The sequence below is a fragment of the Echinops telfairi genome, unplaced genomic scaffold (assembly GCF_000313985.2).
Source record: "Echinops telfairi isolate 266 unplaced genomic scaffold, ASM31398v2 ScPeMD7_1713;HRSCAF=2227, whole genome shotgun sequence".
NCBI classification, from domain to species: Eukaryota; Metazoa; Chordata; class Mammalia; order Afrosoricida; family Tenrecidae; genus Echinops; species Echinops telfairi.
The window spans coordinates 18,926,722-18,935,172 of NW_022105611.1; the positions used below are offsets into that span (position 1 = coordinate 18,926,722).

Sequence of the window (8,451 nt, forward strand, 5' to 3'; positions counted from 1 at the left end):
TTTCTTCACCACATTTGCTTATGCACCCATTTGTCTTCAGCAATCTTATCGGGAAGGTTAGCTCATGGAATGCCAGTTTAATAGAACAAAGAGTTCTTGCATTGAGGGACTACCTGAATGGAGGCCCAATGTCCATCTGCTACCTTAATACTAAACCTATAAATATATGCACATAGATCTACTTCCCCATCCTCATATATAAATATATTTATATATGTATGTGCCTGTATTTAGACCTCTATAAATGTCCTTTTCCTCCTAGTTCTTTCCTCTATTTCCTCTTACTTCCATCTTGTCCCACTATCATGCTCAACCTTCATTTGGGTTTCAGTAATTCCTCTCGGTTACATTGCCCTTGATCAAAAGCCCCACCAGGCCTCCTACACCCTCCTTGCCCTCGATTTTGGATCACTTGTTGTTCCCCTGTCTCTGGGTTTATTAACACCACTTCCTTTCCCCTGCCTCCCCCTCTCCTATGTACCCCCAGGACCATCAGTCCCACTGTTTTCTCCTGCAGAGATAATAATATGGACAATAACAAGACAGAGCAAAACAAAGCAACAAAAGAAAACAAAACAACAAAACCAATGACAAAACAAAAAACGCCTATAAATAGTTCAGGGTCTGTTTGTTGACCTTTAGGAGTATTTTCCGGTTGAATCTGATGGGGTGCTATGCCCTGGCCCCAAAGTCTATTTTTGGTACTCCCTTGGGACTTCCTTGCTCTGCTCCCCTTGCTCTTCTGTTGCACACCCTTAGTTTTTTGCCTTGGTGTAGTGGGGTCAGATAGGGCGAAATTCCCACACTTCGTCTCCAGTGTTGTCCCCTGTAGGGCTATGGGTCAGTGAGGGACGTCATGTCTCATAGTTGGGTCAGCTATATGGTCTTCTCTGTGCATTGGCTGCTCTGAGCAGGAATATCATCCTCAGGAATTGCTGGGCCAGGCTGTGCTCCCCTCTCTCTCTTCCTCCCCCTTCATTTGCTTCTTTGTGCTTCAGTGCTGTCCTCTAAAGTAAATTCTTCTCGGGGAGGGGACTGCCTGCTCAATTCTGCTGCTGAATCCCTCTAGTGAATTTTTCACTTCAGTTATTTACTTTTGGGATGCAGAATTTTTTACTCTGCGCCTTTTTATAGTTTGTATCTGTTTAATAATATCCTCTATTTGTTGAGATGACATTCTTATGACTTCTTAACTCTTTGGGCATTTTGGGGGGGCGGGGGTTAATTCAAAGTCTTTGTCTAACAAACCTAATGCTATTTTTCCTACGTATAGGCTAGATGTTCTTATTTCTTCACATGCCTCGTTTTGTTGAAAACTAGCGTTTTGAATATTATAATATGTCGACTGTAGAAATCAAAATCATCCCTCTCTAAGACTTGCTTGGCTACGTGTCACAATAGTTTGTTTAGTGACTTTTCTAGTTTTGTAAAGTCTGTGTTCTTGTTCTGTGTGGCCACCGATGTATCTGTTCTGTTCACGTAACAATAATCTAGCGACTCTACAGAAATTTTCTTAACTGCTGACCTTGAGGTGTTTCCTTGATTAAGCATTGCCTATTTGCTGTATACTTCTGATCAGTTCCCAGAGTTCTGATAAAGTTGACTTTAACAGCTTTTGTCAGTTTATTTACTGCTTCGGTGGAGTACCCTGTTCTACTATGTTTGCTGAAATCACAATGAAAGGAATGTTTTTAAAATACAAATGAGATACAAACTATAGGGCAGGAAAGGGGGATTAGTAACCCTTTCTTATTTATGAAATCCAAGAAGTACTTCTACAGGCATAGTAGGACATGAACTCTGACACTAAGAGTATTAAGATCATCATTGTGAAAATATTGTATGCAATAAATATACTATGCAGATATAACTACTGTAACAGTGGCTCAGGTTGAGAGGCTTCAAAATTCTGCCTGGTAATAGTTAGTAGCAGTAAACTTGGTAATGTTTTTAAGATGGAAAGATCCCCACACATACCCTTCTCCTAAAAATGGGAGAAATAACTGCTCCTGCTCTCTTGCGCATATCCATCCATTTATGTATCTCTGAACTCTAACATAGTACCTGGCACATAGTAGATATAGTCAATAAGGTTCTGTTAATGGATTTTAAAATTAATGAAAGATCAAAGTGCTGTTAATGAATTAAAGAAATGCCTCTCTTCTTTTAAATCAAGAAAACATTCCTATTAGGGATCTATTATTTACCAGGATCTATGGTGAGTGCTTTAAACATATTCTGTCATATCTAATCCATAGAGAAAGCTTAGGAGATAAGCATTACCATCCCTACTTCTAGGCAGAGCACTGAGGTAAGGTCATATAGTTGAAGATATAAGATTTAAGCCTGTATCTCTATGAATCTAAGGTCTGTCTGTATGTTTTCTACCACAGCATACTGATCTATTATTCTCGTCTACTCTGTCATAAAGCAGGCCCAACATCTCTAGGGAAATCTCTCTATCCAAACACATAATGAAATCATAATTAGGGGAAAGCAGTATTGTCTGAAAGGCAACTGGCTTAAAATTTCCACTGTCAAGACACCAGATGGTTTCTGGGATGTCTAGTTAGTCTAAAAATACCCATAACCACAATGAGTCTGACTTACAAAGAAAAGCAGGGTCAGCCAGTATAAATATGCAGCTGGAGAGCTAGAAGATTTAATGCTTACAGAACACTCCTTAAAGGGTTTCATATGGTAATATATGGTATAAAGCATTAGCTAGCTAGAGTTGATTGCTTACTCAACGTTCTGTCTCTCACACACCCATTAGAATCCCATGAAGAAACCAAGTGCTAGAGGCTCCTTTCCCTCTCTTGGGGTCCCCCTTGCACACTTGGGTGAAACCAGAAGCTTCCTTAGGTATAGGGGTAGCTGTCATGAGCGAAGAAATGGGTGAGATTTTGTTGCAAACCTTCCATTGTATATTTATGCCACGATTCATTAGACTATTTTTTCTTTAAAAATATAATTTAGAGGTTTTATAGTATAGTCAGAGTTGTGTAAACACCTCAACAATTGTAAAACTTCAACAAAATCACTTCAACAAGAAACTGCTTACTCTTTAGCTGGTAGCCCTTCCTTAGATCCCTTTATCCTCTAGCTTTTCCATTCTATCTCCCGAAGTCTTACATAACCCCAAAGAGAAACGCAGTCTGTCATCAGTAATTTCCCCCACAGAGCTGGTAACCACTAATAAACCCTGGTCTCTAAGCATCTGCCTATTCTATATATTGCATATAAGGGGGATTGCATACAATATCTTCTTTTTGAATTTGATTTCTTTTACTCAGTATATTTTCAGGGTTATTCCATGTTGTGGCATGTATCAGAAATTCACAGTTCTTTGTGGCTAAGTAATATTTCATTGTGTATGAACGCATCCATACCGCAATCCGTTTATGCATTCACAGGGGTGTCCCCACCTTCGGGCTGTGTGAGCAGTGCTGCACATCTACATCTGAGTTCCTGGCACTGGTAGTCTTTTGCATGGACAGGAGCACTCACTCTTTTTTCGTGGTTCTAGTGCAAAGCATAATGCCAAAGGATTTGATTTCCCTCAAATAGCAAGGTAACAGACAGCTTCTTGCCTCCTCTGTAGCCAACCTGGTGTCTTTTGCAACAGGGCGGTGTATAAATTATTAACCAAAAGAGAGCAGCCTTCTGTTGCAAAGGTAGATTATTTCCTAGCACAGATCTGTTGCCACAGTGTTCTGCCAGTGGTTTGGCAGAAAGAGCACCAGTCTTGAGTCTGAGAGACCTGGGATCCAATTCCATCTCTATTACTCTGCTGAGTTCAAAGATCCTTGGAAGAGTAACTTAACCTTTTTTAAGCAAAAATGGGAATGATATTCCAATATTTCAGACTGAGGATGTACATAAAGTCCCCAGCATGTTGGAAGCACCAGTGAGCCTTGCTGCCTAGCTCCTCTTCAATTCTGAGGATCTGGTTGTACTTGGCCAGGCGCTAAGATCGGCATGGTGTACCAGTCTTGATCTGTCCTGTGCAGAGTCCCACCACCAGGTCAGCAATGAAAGTATCCTCAGTCTCCCCAGAATGAGGAGACACCATGGCGCCCCACCCATTGGACTGGGCCAGCTTGCACACTTGCAGAGACTCGGTCACAGAGCCGATCTGGTTCACTTTAAGGAGGCAGTTGCATGACTTCTCGCCCATGGCATTGGCGATTCGCTTCGGGTTGGTCACTGTGAGATCGTCCCCTACCACCTGGATCCCTGAACTGGCAGTGAACTTGGCCCAAGCGTCCCAGATCCTGGTTGGAAGGGTCTTCGATAGACACCACTGGGTAGTCCGTGATGAAGCCAGTTGGTCAGGTGAGATGTACCTGCTGGGGTCATCAGGAGACTTGAAGTCTAAGTCGTATTTCCCAGACCTGAAGAACTCGGAGGCAGCTACGTCCATGCCAGTCACCACCTTGTCGGTGTAACCAGCTTTCCCAATAGCATTCTTCAGCAGCTCCAGGGCTTCTTTGTTCTCCAAGATGTTGGGAGCAAATCCGCCTTCATCCCCGACATGGGTGGCATCCTTGCCGTACTTCTCCTTGATGACGTTCTTCAGGTTGTGGTAGACCTCGGCCCCGATGCGCATGGTCTCCTTGAAGTTGGCTGCTCCAACGGGGAGGATCATGAACTCCTGCATGGCCAGCTTGTTGCCAGCGTGGGAGCCGCCACTGATCACATTGAAAGCAGGAACTGGCAGGATAATTTCGGAATTGCCAGCCAAGTCAGCAATGTGATGGTATAAGGGGACTCCCTTCTCAACAGCTCCGGCCTTGCACACAGCCAGGGACACGCCCAGAATGGCATTTGCACCAAATTTTGATTTGTTCTCAGTTCCATCCATCTCAATCATCAGCTTGTCGATCTTTTCCTGTTCCATCATGTTTGGCTTCTTGCTAACCAGGGCAGGCGCAATTGTTTTATTGATGTGCTCAACAGCCTTTGAGATACCTTTGCCTAGATACCAGGTCTTATCATTGTCCCGGAGCTCCAGGGCCTCATAGATCCCAGTGGAGGCACCACTGGGCACAGCAGCTCTGAAGAGCCCTTTGGCGGTGTAAAGCTCGACCTCAGCGGTGGGATTTCCACGGGAGTCGAAGATCTCCCTGGCGTGAATCTTGAGGACAGACATGATGGATTTCTGGCCGCTGGTTCTCGTCGCCCAGGAAGGAAGTGGAGGAGGCTGCAGACACCGAGACGGGTGTTGGGTCAGCAGAGTGCGGATGCTGCGACTCCCCGAGAAGCTCTCCAAATGTTTATTTTAAAGACCAAGTCTGCATATTTTAACTTACTTCAATGTAGGCATTTACTACTGCTGAGTCTGAGTCAGTCTTTGTCCCTCTCTCCCACATACACACACTACAGGTACAGCACATCAGAGCTCTTATTTAAGCCATAGGCTCAGGCTTAAAGGATGTGGACATTACAAAACACAACAGACCCCTGGCTTAATTTCTACACAGTGGGACAGACATCTTTCTTTTATGAAATCTACTTTAAAATCATAATAAGCTATTGCTAATGTATTAGAAGACCAAAAGCAAATTTATGATACAAAGTCTTATTACTGTGGCCTCATGACCCCGAGATCCCATATTAATCCCATAATCTAAAAACTGCCACCAGCCAATCTACTCCTCCCCAGCTCATAGGCATACCCAGCGGCCCTATGCTCTAAGTTTGACAATTCTGAAAGACCTGTTTAGTCCACCCACTACGGATGCAACGACAACCTCAAGCACAGAAACAACTGTGAGGCTGGCGCAGGACTGGCAGTGTTTCCTTCTGTAGTGTATAGGGTCACCATGGGTTGGAACCACCTTGATGGCATCTAACAACCACCACACCATCTGCCCCAAGACTGCTTTTTAAATCATTTTCACAGTAATTATTGAGCCTCTGATATGTGCCTGATGCCGTCCTAAGTCCTGTCAAAATAATAGTGAATAAGATGTGCTTGCCTTCAAGGAGTTAGTAACTTAGTGGAAAAGATGGGCAAAAGCTGGGCTCTATGAGGAGATCATGGGAGACAAAGGATAGAGTGGAAAGAGCAGTTAGCTAAAAGCCAAGGCACCGTGGCTCTCCCAGACTATTCTAACAGTCTGCGATTCTGGTAAACCAGGCTCCCTCTTTGGGCTTCATGTCCCCACTCATAAGTCCTTTCAGATTTACAGAGCTCATGCTCTGAAAGGGGTTAACAATAGAGCAGCAGCAGTTGCAGCAACATTCACTTGAGGTTTATCATGTGCCAGAAGTCTTGTTAGGCACCACTGACTTCAGGTAAAAGTTCTGTACTGGCGGGGAGGGTAGAGGGAGGGTGGGTGGGAAAGAGGGAGCCGATTGCATGGAACTGTGTGTGGCCTCCTCCCTGGGGGACAGACAACTGAAAAGTGGGTGAAGGGAGACGTCGGACAGGGCAAGATATGACAAAATACCCATTTATAAACTATCAAGGGCTCATGAGGGAGGGGGGAGTGGGGAGGGAGGGGAAAAATGAGGACCTAATGTCGGGGGTTTAAGTGGAGAGAAAATGTTTTGAGAAACAATGTACAAATGCGCTTTACACAATTGATGTGTGTATGGATTGGGATAACAGTTGTATGAGCCCCTAATAAAATGTTAAAAAAAAACAAACAAACTCCAAACAAACAAAAAAGTTCTGTACTGATAGTAATTACATCATTCTTTTAAATGATTATATATCTTTTGTAATACACTATTTCCAAGAAAAATTAGAAGTGATTTACAGTTAAAAACACATAGTATTGTGCCTTTAATGACTACATTTAAAATCTTGTGAGAAATGAGTAACAAAATTTACTTATTTTTAATTATAATGTTGAAAAATCATGATGATTCAATCAAAAACTTTTTCCTGAACACAATAGCCAAAGCAAAGAAAACTGCAACTGGACATATAGCTCTCAGAAAAAGAAGATAAGAAAGGGAGGAAGAAAGGAGAAGAAAACTAACTCAACAAAAAAACGTTTTACTAGATTGAACGTAAGAGGAATTTTTCTAGCAGGTTTTCTGTTAAAAACTGGGTGACTTGTGCTTTGGATGGATGGGAGAATGAAGCGAGAGAGAGAGAGAGACGGGGGCAGGGACAGAAAGAAGGAAAGTTAGAATGAAAGAATATTTCTGGTATTGAAAATAAAAGTTTAAATTTAGAATACTATATCCCATGAATGTTTTAATTTTTTTCAGTTAGCAAGTATTTTGTGATTGACTTAGAACTGTTTATCAACCTACTTGTAAGAAGTTTCATTCTCAACGAGCTTTAGAGTACTCCAGTTATATTGCTATGAAGTTGTCTTTACTATCAATTTTCCAAATGATAATACAATGGTATCTTGGTTGAGTTGTCAAATTCAATTCATTCCAAATTCATGTCCAAACACCGAAAAGTTCAAGAACTGAACATATGAGGGGTACCCCACCAAAAAGAGATGTGAAGTGAGGGGTTTATTGTATTTGAAGTTCATTCCACCAGGTCAGTGTGTTAAGCTTTCTATTCAGAAGTTCTGAAAAGATTGCCTAACAGTGTGTGACAAAAAAAGGCCTGTGTGCAGGCAGGGGACTGTTTTTGCCTCCGCAACAATGCAGCTGCTCATGCAGCTATCTCAGTACACCAGTTTTTGGCAAAAACAGCATGCCTCTCTTGCCCCACGCACCTGACTCTCCTAACCTCGTTCCATGCAACTTCTTTTTGTTTCCATGAATGAAGAGGGACATGAAAGGACAGTGCTTTGATGATATAGAAGAAAAAAAACCATGGGAGGTGCTGTCAGCCATCCAAACAGATGGAATTGTAGATTTGACAATTGGATTTAGTGTAATGGAGAGTACTTTGAAGTTATAGGTTGTTTTGTAAAAAAAAATTAAATACATAGCTTTGGGGGTAGGGAATCCTTTTTTTTGGGGGGTAACCCCACATGTTTCCCATACAAAATAAATGAAAACCATATAATTGGTTCTGTGCCCCCAAATTACACTTATAAATTCATTTTTCCAAGACTGGAAATCACCATGGAGGCTTTCAGCCTTCTGGCATATGCTATCACAATGACACTGTGTCTGATTTATCCACATTAACAGTAACTTTTCAAACTCTTCCAGAGTCTAGGTTCAGTTTCATGATAAATAATTTCACATCTTTTGCTACATTAGCTGCTTTAATTCCATTTTTTTTTAAATGTTGATAATGTCAACTTAGCCATGTTATATTCAGTCACAAAATCAGACAAGAGGTGACCTGGTTCAAATTTCCCAATGATGTCTTTCTTTACCTCTATCATGGTTTCATGGTTCTGTTTCCCTACTAGTTTTACTGGTAGGGATCACCATAGATTTCACCATAGATTTACTGGCTGGTATCACCATAGATTTTTTAAATGCAAATTTATTTTACACAAATAAAGCACGCCC

General features: G+C 41.9%; 1 protein-coding gene and 1 pseudogene across 1 annotated transcript in view; both read right to left on the reverse strand.

Annotated features, from left to right (window-relative positions):
- RNF169 (ring finger protein 169) overlaps positions 1-8,451 on the reverse strand; it is a 64,078-nt gene that overhangs the window by 11,591 nt on the left and 44,036 nt on the right. The window lies entirely within an intron of this gene.
- On the reverse strand, positions 3,833-5,265 carry LOC105979157 (annotated as a pseudogene).